Source organism: Lutra lutra, chromosome 1 (genome assembly GCF_902655055.1).
Source record: "Lutra lutra chromosome 1, mLutLut1.2, whole genome shotgun sequence".
NCBI lineage: Eukaryota > Metazoa > Chordata > Mammalia > Carnivora > Mustelidae > Lutra > Lutra lutra.
Genome location: NC_062278.1, coordinates 77560578 through 77574292, shown reverse-complemented (window position 1 = coordinate 77574292; position 13715 = coordinate 77560578). Strand labels below are relative to the sequence as shown.

The window sequence follows — 13715 nt, the reverse complement described above, 5'->3', positions numbered from 1 at the left end:
GGCACCCATGCAGCTGACTAGAGAGGGGCCCTGGGGAGGAGCCTGGGCTAAGCCAGGCAGCCTCCTCCCTGACCCACACCAGGCACCGCCTTCGACCTCCCCTCCCCGACCTGTGTAATATCCATATTCACACACACATACACACACACACACACACACACACACACACACACACACGCAGCGCGCGCCAGTTTCTCCTTGGTAATCGGTAATCACCCCTGCCCAGCAACCAGCGCCCTCTGGCCGTGACTCAGCAAGCCCAGCCCAAAGCCATCTTTCTCCTGGAGGCTGCTGGGACAGCTGCGGCTCCCAGGGGATGGGCTGTCCATTCTCTGCTCACCCTTCACCCCCAGCTCTGGGCCCTGGCAGATGGACTTCTGTGCTGCCTTGGGCTTTCACCTCCGGTTGGACTGGTCTTTGGGTGGCATGGGCAGGAGATGAGTGTGAGGGAGGAGAGGGCTTGGGGGTCTGTATCCCTCCACTTCTTCCCTGTAGGGCCGAATGGCCCAGCGGCAGGCTTGTCCAGAACCCAAGGTTCCTGTCTGGCTGCTCTCTCTGGAGACTGCTGGTGTCTGCTAACTGCTCCTTCCTCACCCCCTCAGGTGAGGGGACCGGGAAAGGCTCCTGCAAATGCTAGCCAGAGGGGGCTCTGCCCTCCCTTGCCTGTCCCTGCACCTCACCCACACCTTTTGTCAATGGGTCCCTTCCACTCTCCGCAATTACCCAACTGCATGTCCCGCCCAGCCCCAGACCACTCCCTGGTCACAGAGCTGCTCCTGCTGCCCCCGGCTCCTCTCTGCAGGCTCAGTCTTTCACGCGTGCACTCATCACAACAATCCCACGAGGTGGACACCTGTATCAGTCCGGTTCATGAAGGAGGAAACTGAGGCACAGAGAGGACAGGTAACTGCCCAAGTTCTCACAGCAGTAGGCGGCAGGGCCGGCATCCATCCCCGGGCCATGCAGCTCCTGACCCCATTTTGAGTTCAGATGTGTAAGGGACCAGGAGGGTGGGTGTCTCTCTGTGCTCCCGAGAGCACCGGCCCAGCCAGACCCACAGGCTGCTGGAGTCTGGGGCGGAGTTCAGAAACAGAGAGGTGGTCCAGGCCACTCTGGGGGGCCCTCACTATCTCACAGCTCCCAGGACTGCTGTCTCACGGTGACTCAGCCACACTGCCTGTGCCCACGCTGTTGCCAGCACACTGCTCCTCTCTGCTCTCCTTTTTAAAGACTTTATTTACTTATTTATCTGAGAAAGAGAAAGTATGTGGTGGGGTGGCCGAGGGAGAGAGAGAGAATCTCAGTCTGCCCCCCAACCCCTGCCCCCACTGTGTGGAGCCTGATGCAGGTCCCAATCCCAGGACCCTGAGATCACCACCTGAGTTGAAACCAAGAGGCCAATCCTCAATCAGCTGAGGAACCCCTCCACAACCACCCCAGGCGTCCCCTCTGCTCTCCTTCTCTTGTTCTCACAGTTTCTGCCCAGGGCCTTGTCTGTGTGTCCTTTCATTTCTACCCCCACCAACCACTGCTGACCCCTTCAGGACAGGGTCTACTTGATCGGGCCAGTCACCAGTCAGTCTGCTCTGTTCTGAAAGTCAGCGGCCTGGCCCCGGTCAGAAGCTGCCTGGTTACCATAAGCGTGTGGGAGTCCATGGGAAAGCCACCCGCAGCCCCAACTGCAGGACTGTTGCACAGCAGAGAACACAGAAACATACACAAGCTCGAGTCCGCACGGCCAGCGCCAGGGCAAAGACATGGGCATTCTCGTGGGGGAGGAAGGACAGACCGCACCACTCCCGGCTGTTCTAGAGGTGCTGGCTTCATGCTGGCTCTCCATGAGAGCTAGAAACCGATGCTGAATAAGCCTCGCACGTTACCAGGAGCTAGATGAGGCACGACTCAGCTTCTCGAGAGCACCCCAGCAGACTCGGGCCTCAGGCCTGTCCCGAGTCCATCCCTGTAGACATCTACCCCAGTCGGTGGCTGAGGCCAGAGTGGGAGGGCCACCTGGTACAGAAGAACAAAACCAGGCTGGTCACACATAAGAAGCCACTCTGGGCCCCTTCTCAGACCTCTCCAGGTGCAGCGAGCACCCAGATCCTGAGAGACTCCCCTGTGTACATTCCTCCTGCGCCCTCCACTCCAGCCTCCCCGAACTTTCCACAGGTTCCAGACATAAAGCATTCAAGACTTGGGGCGCCAGGGTGGCTCAGTCGGTGAAGTGTCTGCCTGAGGCTCAGGTCATGATCTGGGGGTCCTGGGATTGAGCCCTGTGAGTTAAGCTCCCTGCTCAGTGGGGGAGTCTGCTTCTCCCTCTGCCTCCACCCTCCCTGTTCCCCTCCCCTCCTTGTACGCACTCTCTAATAAATACAGGAAATCTTAAAAAAAAAAAAATTCATGACTTCCTGTCTGCCCAAACCCTTCCCTCAGCCCCAAAGGTCTTCCTCCACTTTCTTCCAGCAAATTACTTTCCATTCAAGAAAACTCCCCAGAGACCCTGAACCAGATCAATTGTCCTACCGCCTGGACCCCCACTCCTTGGTTCTCTGGACTAGCACTCACCGTGTCCCGCTGCCAGGTTTCAGCTGCGGCCTCCTCTCTTAAACCACCAGCTCCTTGAGAACAAGGCTCGTGTCTCATTCATTTTTATATTTTAGGGCCCTTCCCCACACCAGGAACATACTAGATGGCCCCCAAGTGATATCAAAAAAATGAACAGATGAAGAGCCAGGAACATAACCAGAAAGTAGCAAATAGGAGTGGGACTGTTGTTTCCCTGCAAGGAATAGCGGGAAAGGATCGGGGAGAGGGGACCAGGCAAGGAGGGAAAGCCAGCACAGGGGTGCGAGATCAGCTGGCCACCATGTGAGCATCTGGGACTTCATCCCACCGGAGGCTTCTGAAGAGTCACATAGAAGGACCTCTGAACTGCCCAACTAACAGACAGAAGGGGAGGTCTTCACCCTTCAGTCCCATCCCCAATGACTGAAGTTTGCCCCACATCACGGCAGGTCCCTCACACAGCCAGAAGGCAACCAGGAGACAAGTGCATCCATACTGCAGGTTGGGGAGACACCAGGCAGGGAGTGAGTGATTCTCAGTGCTGCTAAAGTGAGAGCTGTTGGGCCGCAGGTGCAGAGAGCTGTTTGCCACAGTGGTGGTTAGAGCAGCAGCTGGGCCAAAAGGAGGCAAAGCATCTGTGCAGATCTCTAGAAGGCATAGATATTAAGGCTGGAAAAGCAGAGTGAAGGTTATACTACAGAGGACCTTGAAAACCAGCCCTTAAGGCTTAGCTGGGTGGGCTTCTCAGCCACTGCGAATTTCTGGGCGGCACAGAATACAAATCACAGCACCAAGGGCCAGCTTGAGTTAGTTAGGGGTCCCCTCCCTCCTAGACCAACCAGCTCTTTCCCCAGACCTCAGCAGATAAACCCGGAATGTAGCAAAAACCAGTACAACTGCTGTACCCCTACCCACTCCCATCAATCAACAGCACACCTGAGCCCCTCAAGACAGAAATACTAAGTCCCAGTTGGGGCTGATGTCTCTCTCCCCTCCCGTGAGGAAATTCCTGTATTTTTAAATATTGAGTTTTTCGTGTACATCTTTGAGGTCTAAAGAAAGAGCAGCTTGGGAACCTTTAAGAAAAAAGCCAGGCCCTAGGGATTCGTTGTAGCAACCCATCAGGGTGTTCAGCTGCTGAGGAAGTAGAGTTCATTCTAATTTCTGAAAAGGTTTGGAGAAATGTTAGGTGAAAGGAAAAAAAAACAAAAACAAACCCTTCAAATTAGTAAAGAGTCAAGAGGAATACACCTGGAAAATGCCATGACACTACTTTTTCAACTTCTTAAACAAGTCCATTATGACCTATACAATGAGAACTGACCTTTGGGGCACCTAATACTTATGCTCCATGGTCCCTTTGTCTATCTTAGCTCTGGACGCTAGGGCCACCGTCATATGAATCTCCTCCAGAGTAGCTTTCTCTGTCCTTTCAAAACAAATTGGATTTTCCTGAACAGTCCAAGATCAAAGGCAGGAGGAAAGATGAAGATTTATTTTCTCGTGTGAGTCATCGGCTGGATCACCAAACACGGAGTTCACCAAATGTTTTGAGTGCTGATGACACCATGCAGACAAGATTACAGAGTTCTGGTATGATGTTTAATTAAAACTTTTCATCTGATCAAGGGCACTGTCACAGTTGGTGACAATGTAAATTACCCATCACCCAGAAATTCTCCTCCTGGGAATTTATCCTAAGGAACTAATAAAGAATGTGGGGTAAGATTTAGCAACAAGGATAGTCACCAGACTGCTCTTGAAAAGAAAATTTAGAAACAACGTAAGTTCCCAAAAGAGGGGGATTAGCTAAAGATAGTACCATCAAACAGTGGAATTCTATGTTCCGTGCTGCCATAAATGTAAACACTGTGTTTATGTGTGTGTGTGTGTGTGTGTGTGTGTGTGTGTACATACACCCACAGAGACACGTTTATATATTGTGCTCTGACAGAAAATGAAAAGAATGTCTGTGGTAGTCCCCAGATTTGGGGAGATGGGATTAGAAGTACGTTAAACGTTCTCTTTGCCTGATTTTTTTCCATTCTGAGCATGAACTGCTTTTGTACTATAGAAAGAATAATTAAAGAATAGTCCTACTCAGGGGAGTCCCATTCATTGCTCTTGGACCAGGTGGTCAGAATTGCTCTCTTTTTCCAGGCTCAGTTCATGGAAGAGTTTAGTCCTGCAGATGTTTAACCAGCTTCACGAGGACATGCCAAGCCCTGCAAATTTCTGGGGACACAATGGTGAAGGTGAGGTATTGTTCCTGGCCTTGAAGGACTCCCGTCCAATGGGAGCACCTATACCTCAACAGAAAGTCATCAGCAACCCAAGGGGCGCCCAGGAATTGAAGCGCAACTGCACCCCCCATCCCCAAGATTGGATACTACAGGAAAGTGCTTTGAAAGGCAGTGCTGTATTAAGGGGGGCTCCCAGACACCTTCCATCAGAGCGACCAGCTCACAGGGAAACCTAAGTGTTCTCATGAAAGCTAGTACATAGAGTGCACAGCGTGTAAGGAAATGGTTATAAGCCTCTTTTAGGTAGCCAGAGGTAGGTAGAATCTGAGTAACGTTGCCATCAGCCTTCTAGCAGCAATACCCTCCTGATAGTGATATTTCCCTCCTATAGAAGAATACTACAAAACACTATATTAAAGAAAGAGGTTTCACCCCTTCATACTAGATGTTTTAGATCTGGTCTGAGTTTCAAGCGTGCCATTTTTTTTTTTTTTTTTAATTGCAGTTGCATGTTGCCCCCTGGTGTTCATCTATATTATTGCGCCCTGTTTTAAGGGTGAGGATGAAGTGGAGGGAGGTCTGGGCCCTTGACTTCGCAGAAGCGGAAAAATAAACGAAGTGGATATGTGATAGGACTTGCAAATGTACACAGATAATAGCCACTTAACTTGCAAAATATAAGCCATGGTTCTATTTTTTCCGTAACAATATAAAATCCTCTAGTTTTTGGTTGGGATAATATGTAGGGTTCACTTACCATGTGCCAGGCACAATACTAAGAACATTGCATTTGTTAACTCACTTAATGCTCACAACAGTCCTGAGAGGGGAGAACTATTAGTTGCTCTGAGCTCACGAGTCAAGGGAAAAGACAGATATAAAATGTCACATCAGGGGGCGCCTGGGTGGCTCAGTGGATAAGCGTCTGCGTTCGGCTTAGGTCATGATCCTAGGGTCCCGGGATTGAGCCCCACATTGGGCTCCTTGCTCAGTGGGAAGCCTGCTTCTCCTTCTCCCACTCCTCCTGCTTGTGTTCCCTCTCTCACTGTCTCTCTCTGTTAAATAAATAAATAAAATCTTCTTTAAAAAATGTCACATCAAAACAAAGCAAACAAAGCAAAGGGGCCCATGATCTGCAGAGAGAGTACTGGAATGAAGAGCTACATGCAGATGACACAGGCTGTGTTCCATAATCTTGTTATATCAATTGTTGTGGAAGAGATCTGAATGATGGGCTTTCAGTCTACCCTCAAAAGTAAACCATCTTGAGGCACCTGGGTGGCTTAGTCGGCTAGGCGTCTGTCCTCAGTTCAGGTCATGATCCTGAAGTCTCAGGGTCGAGCCCTGTGCCAGGCTCCCCTCTCTGCTTCTCCTTCTGATCACCTGCAATGCTCACTCACTCCCACTCTCTCAAATAAATAAATAAAGTCTTCATTATAAAAAAAAAACAAGTAGACCATCTTTTTCTTCTTAATAGCTTTACTGAGATATAATTCACTTATCATACAATTCACCCACTTAGAGAGGACAACTCAATGGCTTCTAGTATGTTCAGAGATATATGGCACCGCAGTCAACTGTAGATCATTTTTATCACCCCTAAAAAACTCCACATGTCCATTAGTAGTCACTCTTCAATTTCCCAAACCCCACCGATCCTAGACAACCACTAATCTACTTTTTATTTCTATGAATTTACCTATTTTGTCTATTCTATATTTTATAACAATGAAATCACATGGTCTTTTGTAACTGACTTCTTTTCCTCAGCACGTTTTCAAAGTTTAGCCATGTCACAGCATGAGTTAGTACTTCATTTCTTTTTACTGGCAAATAATGTTCCATTGTATAGATATACCACATTTTTAAAAAGGGTTTTATTTATTTACTTGACAGAGGGAGAGACAGTTAGTGATTACACAAGCAGGGGAAGCAGCAGAAGGAAAGGGAGAAGCAATCTCCCTGCTGAGCCAGGAGCCCGAATCGGGGCTCAATCCCAGGACCCTGGGATCATGACCTGAGCAGAAGGTAGATGCTTAACCAACTGAGCCACCAAGGCGCCCTGGCTATACCACATTTTAATGATCAATTTACCGATTTATAAACATTTGGATTATTTCCATGAATACTGCTGACATGAACATTCATGTACAAGCTTTTGTGTGGACATGTTTTCATTTCTCTTAAGCATATTTCTGGGAATGGAATTGCTAGGTCCTATGGTGACTCCATGTTCATCATATCAAGGACCCGCCAGACTGTTTTCCAAAGTGACAGCACCATTTTGCATTCCCACCAGCAGTACATACGGGTTCCAATTTCTCCACGTTCCTCCCAACACATGTCTTTTTGACCACAGCCATCTTAGTGCGTGTGAGGTAGTAGCTCGTAGTGGTTTTGTTTTGTATGATGGCTAATGATGTCAAATGTATAAAACCATTTCTTTTGATACTGGAATTCACAACCTAGTCTAATTTTTATAAACAGCCTCGACATATTGATAAAATAGGAGTAAGGAACAATCAGAAGAGATGGAATTGAAAATTCTAAAGATGGCAAGTCAAGGGGCCCCTGGGTGGCTCAGTGGGTTAAGCCTCTGCCTTTGGCTCAGGTCATGATCTCAGGGTCCTGAGATCGAGCCCAGCATCGGGCTCTCAGCTCAGGGGGAACCTGCTTCCCCCTGCCTCTCTGCTTCCTTGTGATCTCTCTGTCAAATAAATAAATAAAATCTTAAAAAAAAAAAAAAAAGATGGCAAGTCACGGATTCATTCACTGATTTGAGCGCCTGTTAGAGATATGAGACTCTTTTGGGTTCTGGAAACAGGGCAGACAGCCACACGGGAATAGTTTCTGCTCTTGTGGAACTTAACTTTCCATCAGGGGACACTGACCAAGCAACCATCTACATAAGGAAGTGACTGCAATCATGAACAGCCACGTGAAGGAGAAGTAGTGGAAGCTCTGAGCTATAACAGAGGGTCCTGACCTCGTCTGAGGGCCCAGTGAAGTGAAGTTTGAGTGAAGATCTGTAGGATGAGTTCGGGGTCAAAGGCACCAAAGCGGAGGGGTCATGCAGGGTGGGGAAGTTAAGCAAGGGGGAGGGACGAAAAGGTGGCCAGTGTGGCCTGTGTCCATGGTACAGACACCGAGGAAAGGCTAGAGACACAAGCCAGATCATAGGGGGTATTACAACTTATGATCAGGGTTTTGACCTTTCTCCCGAAAGCAATAAGGAGCCTATTTGAAGGGTTTTAAGTTGGAGAGCTGAATGACAGAATTAAAATTGCACTTTTATTTTATTTTTTTTAGAAACTTGAATTATTTTATTTTTATTTTTTTAATTTAAATTCAATTAATTGGGGCGCCTGGGTGGCTCAGTGGGTTAAGCCGCGCTGCCTTCGGCTCAGGTCATGATCTCAGGGTCCTGGGATCGAGTCCCACATCGGGCTCTCTGCTCAGAAAGAAGCCTGCTTCCCTCTCTCTCTCTCTCTGCCTGCCTCTCCGTCTACTTGTGATCTCTCTCTGTCAAATAAATAAATAAAAATCTTTAAAAAAATAATAATAAAATAAATTCAATTAATTAATATATAATGTATTATTTGTTTCAGGGGCACAGGTCTATGATTCATCAGTCTTATATAATACCCAGTTCTCACCACAACACATACCTTCCCCAATGCCTATCACCCAACCACCCCATCCCCCCACCCCTCTCCCCTCCAGCAACCCTCGATTTGTTTCCTAAGACTAAGAGTCTCTTATGGTTTGACTTCCTCTCTGGTTTCACTTGTTTCATTTCTTTCCTCTCTTCCCCTATGAGCCTCTGCCTTGTTTCTTAAATTCCCCATGTCCATGAGATCATGTGATAATTGTCTTTCTCTGACTTATTTCGCTTAGACTTATACCCTCTAGTTCCAACCACGTCATTGCAAATGGCAGGATTTCATTTTTGCACTTTTAAATGATCACTCTGGCCACAATCTGAAAAACACAAAGGTAAGAAGGAATGCAAGCAGACCTTTCAGGAAGGGATGTTAACTAATCTAAGCCAGAAACAAAAGTAACAAGTCTAGAATACGGGACACTAGAGAGACTTTGAGAGACAACTAGGAGAAGTTTTGGGAGAAACTTAGGACTGACTGGATTTGAGGGCTATGAAGTGGAAGAGGTCAAGGATGACTCTGCAGTTATCAGATATCAGATATCAAGGATAATGGCTCCATGGACTTGATAATGCGAACCCAAGGGAAGAAGCAGGTTGGGGATGGGGGAGCTCATGAGTTCATTCCAGAGAAACTAAATTTAGGTGCTTAGGAAACATGGATTGGAGAGGTGGAATGGACAGTCTTGTATACAAGTTTGGAACTCAGGGGATGTTCAGGGTACAGATGGTAAATGTGGAGCCTTGGGTGGAGATAAGCTGATTTGGGGAAAAGGTGTGGAATTAGAAGAGAAGGAGCCAGTGCTGAGGCAGGAGTCACCACCATATTTAAAGTCACATAGAAGAGGATTCACCAGCCAAAGAGGCTGAGGAGAGATGAAAGAGATAGGATGAGAACTGGGAAAGCTACTTGAGTCAAGAGATAAGAGTTTCAAGGGGAGAGTGATCAACAATAAAAGAAGCAACATGACGACCACTGAATTTAGCAACAGAGAGGTCACTGGTGACCTTAGCAGGATCTAGCATGTTGAAAAGTAGGGTTTAAAATCAGACTGGAGTGAGGTGAGGAAATCAAAAGGAGGCAAGTAGGCAACTCCATTAAGAAGTTAGGAGGTGAAGGGCAGAAGAGGGGGAACAGCTAGAAGGAGATGTGTGGTCATGGGAGGGTTCCATTTTAAGATAACGAGCTGAGGCATATTTAAATATGGAGAAGGACTCACCCTGTTGAGAGAGACAGGAGGATGGGGGGTACAGAGGCGACAAAGCTGAGTGACAAAGAGCTCAGCTTCTGGATACAGACCACCTGGTTCAAATCTGGCTCCTCTATCTGCTGCCTGTGCGGCTTTGAGTGGGCTGTTTGGCCTCTGTGTGCCTTCATTTCCTCATCTCTAAAATGAAGGAAAAAGGGGCACCTGGGTGGCTGAGTTGCTTGAGTGTCTGACTCTTGGTTTGGGCTCAGGTCATGATTGCAGGGTCATGGGATAGAGCCCTGTGTCAGTCTCCCTGCTCAGTGAAGACTGAGATTCTCTGCCTCTGCCCCCAACCCCAGCTCACGCGTCTGTTCACTCTCCCAAATAAATAAATAAATCTTAAAAATTAAAATAAAATGGGGGGGGAGGGAATGGGACTACTTTTGGAAGGGTTGAGTAAGAGAACATATAGAAAGGGATGAGATTTGCCAATGCAGGATTCCAGAGCCACACTGATCATCTTTACCGGTCTCCTGGAGCTCTGCTCTTAGAGACCCCCACTTGCTCCCCCTTTAAATTGTGACAGCAACAACCAGACAATTTCTGATTCAAAGGGGTTGATGGTAAACTATTTCTACAATTAAAAATAGAGCACCAGGGGCGCCTGGGTGGCTCAGTGGGTTAAAGCCTCTGCCTTCAGCTCAGGTCATGATCTCAGGGTCCTGGGATTGAGCCCTGCATTGGGCTCTCTGCTCAGCAGGGAGCCTGCTTCCCTCTCACTCTCTGTCTGCCTCTCTGCCTACTTGTGATCTCTGTCAAATAAATAAATAAACTCTTTTAAAAAAATTAAAAAACAAAGCACCAACAGAATATAAACATAGGCTCACCAGAAATCATAGACTAGAAAGCACCATGATTCATAATAGCCTTGAGTTGGAAGCTGCTCAAATACCCGTCAACAGAATAATCAATAAATAATCTGGTATATTCACACAATGAATACCATATGGCAACAAGAATACACAGTCTACAACCACACACAGCAATACACATGAAAGAAGCCAGATGCAAAAGAGTATATGTTGTTTGGTTCTACTTATAAAAGGACAAAAACAGACAGAACCCATCGACAATGTCGGATAACAGGACAGGGATTTCCCTTGGGGGTGGGTAGTGACTAGAAGAGGGGGAGGTTTGGACAAAAGTGAGTTTCCTGGAGGGTTGCTAATAATAATGACAATAATAATTTTTAGGAAAACATTAAATAAAGGACATGTTTTAAAAAAAATACTGCTTGATAACACTCTATAGCCATCTTTCAAACTCGTTTCTTTATCAGGTTGGTGAAGTAAATACATATATTCTGAGATTCAAAGCAACAAAGTTTTTGCCTTGTTCCCACAAAGGCAATGACCCCAAACTCTATAAAAGGTGTTTAAGAGGCACCACTTTTCAGAGGGGGAAAAAAAAACCTCTCATGGTTTTTTAGGATTTGAGGTCATTTCCTCAGAACATTCTGGATAAGTAGCTTTAAAGGAAGCATCTTCCTGACTCAGCCTCAGGAAGAGTCACTATGTCCAGCTAGGCAGCCTCACCCACGTGTCTGAACCAGCATCTAACTGCTGATCTTCTCTCTAAGACAGGCTTGTCCAGAAAACTAAGAGTTTTGACTGACAGTTACCTCTCATCCGACATTGAAATCCCTGGATGTTTCTAGAACAAAGCTGAGTTGTAGCCATAGCTCTACCTGACCTTCTCCTGCCTGAGTCTCTTGACCTTATTTTTCTCTTTATCCAGAGCTTTTGCCTGGACTTTTGACAGAATGATTGGAGTGACCTAGCTCTGAAATTAGTATCAAGACGTTTACCAAATTTTCTCTGACACTCTACCTTCAGCCCATTTCCAGCATATTGAATTCCCCATGATTTTAGAAAATAAGAACTGCACTGGATAAGTCACATGCTGCTTGGGATTTGACCTGAGTGATGGCCTCTTCCCTGGGCCTTGCTTCTGTCCCTACTTGTCCCTCATTTCTTGTTCTCTTTGTTTTGGGGGGCTCCTTCCTATTTTCCCAGGTGTGTCCCCTAATGTCCTGCTTGGGGCGAACTATGATACTAGAACGTTAAAAATTTCCCCTTTCTCTATCCCCCACCTGGCTGCTAATGCCACTTGGAATCAGAAATAAAGCCATCCAGATTCAGCTAAGTCGTAGATAGCAGTCATCAAAAATGAAGCCTATAAATAGATTCCTTCCAGTTTTGGGTAATTTTCTCAGGAAATATTCTTTTTTCTTTTTCTTTTTTTTTTTTTTTTGAGAGAGGGAGAGAGAGCATGTGGGTGGGAGCACAAGAAGAGGGAGAGAGAGAAGAGCCCCACACAAGGCTCAATCTCACGATTGAGATCACGACCTTAGCCGAAATCAAGAATCAGGTCCTTAACTGACTGAGTCACGAGGCACCCCCAACATAATTATTTTTCAAACTGATCTGCCTTTGTTTTCAACTTCATTCTATAAATTAGCATCTAGAAATTCAACTACCCCACTCAGCCAACTCAAAAAGGGATTAAACAACTAAATAAATCGCATTCCATTTTGTCCTGAAGAACCAAGGCCTATACTCATAGAGTTCCCATTAAAAGATGTATAAACAGCTCTAACAATAATACAGCACACCTACCTTTGTGAAGCAAACACACAGTGACATCTGCTTATCAGAGATGCTTCAATGAAGAGGTTTAAATGGCTTTGCAAGATATTCTAGCAGTCTTAGCCTGGAGACAGAAACAGAGTATGAGGAAATCAAAAGTAGAGTGGTCATGCTCATGGATGGTGAGGAGTTGATCTAGTCTATCATCTCCTCAGTAATATAACGGCGAAGGATTCCAGAACTTCACAACGGAAAACACAGGGCTCAGTTATGTTATTATTGGTATAATAATACAATACACCCATCTTTGTCAATGCTTGCAAAACCAGTCCAAGCCCCCCAGGTGCTCAGAGTGCTCTCCATGTTTGATCCCCAGACCAGTAACATTAGCATCATCCAGCAAATTGTTAGAAACAAAAAATTCTCAGAACCACCTTGGGCCCACAGAACCAAAACCCCAGGGAGTGATGCCCACCTACCTACATTTTGACAAGCCTTCTAGGTAATTCTGTTGCATACTCAAGTTCGACTCGAATTCATCTTCTCCTAGCACACAGAAACACCATTCGCCCCTCCTTTTGTGTGAAGTCATACTTGGTGTCTCCTACTCCTTGTCCCGTGAGCCCACCTGGGTATGAGACTTCATTCTCCACCTCTCTTAACCAGGGTCATGATAGAGATCGCCATCCTCAGGATCCATTCTGTCCTTGTCCCTCTTACTATTACAATCATCACCACCCCATTCCACCACAACTTTTAACAGCTCAGCAGGCTTTCCAGCAAGAAATTACATATCCATCCTCTCTTATCTCTAGAGATGACTATGCAAATAATTAGTTTGGATCAAGAACACAAGAAAAGAAGTGATGCATTCAAATTCCAGATTATATATCTTGAAAAATCCCCAACAACCTGGTTAGCCTCCTCTTTCTCTCTCTTCCTCCCTCCCCAACTGGAGTGATAATGTAGTTATTGGCCCTGAGGGTGAGGATGATGTTGCTCTGTTGGAGCAGCAAGATAGAGGACACCTAGGTCCTTGGATGCCCCTAGGTCAGAGCCACCTCAAGAACCTCAACTACATTCTTCTGGATTTTATGTGAGAGAGAAATAAATACACTGTCACTTCATTTGAACTGCTATCTCACTCTGCTACAACCTAGCATATACTTCTTTAGTGGGCAGAGCTGTCTTCCTAGAGCTTCAATCCCATTTCCTTTCCTAAGGCTAAGATTTCATGCCTCATTCTCATAAATACATCTTTTATATATATTCCCATCCAAGACTGTTGGCACTTTACATAAAGGACTTCTAGTAATGATGGCTTTGGCAATTTGGACCAACTTTCCCACTGAGAACCACTACAAAAACCAGACACATCTACTTAATTTTTTTAAAAAGCCTACTTAGA

At 46.3% G+C, this 13715-nt stretch overlaps 1 long non-coding RNA gene across 1 annotated transcript; it reads left to right on the top strand.

Moving 5' to 3' along the window:
• Positions 1-318: 318 nt before the first annotated feature.
• LOC125079490 (uncharacterized) lies at positions 319-8463 on the top strand. Its single transcript, XR_007121134.1, has 4 exons — positions 319-903; positions 3939-4070; positions 4726-4820; positions 8417-8463. It is a non-coding gene; the product is annotated as an uncharacterized LOC125079490 (long non-coding RNA).
• The last annotated feature ends 5252 nt before the right edge of the window (positions 8464-13715 follow it).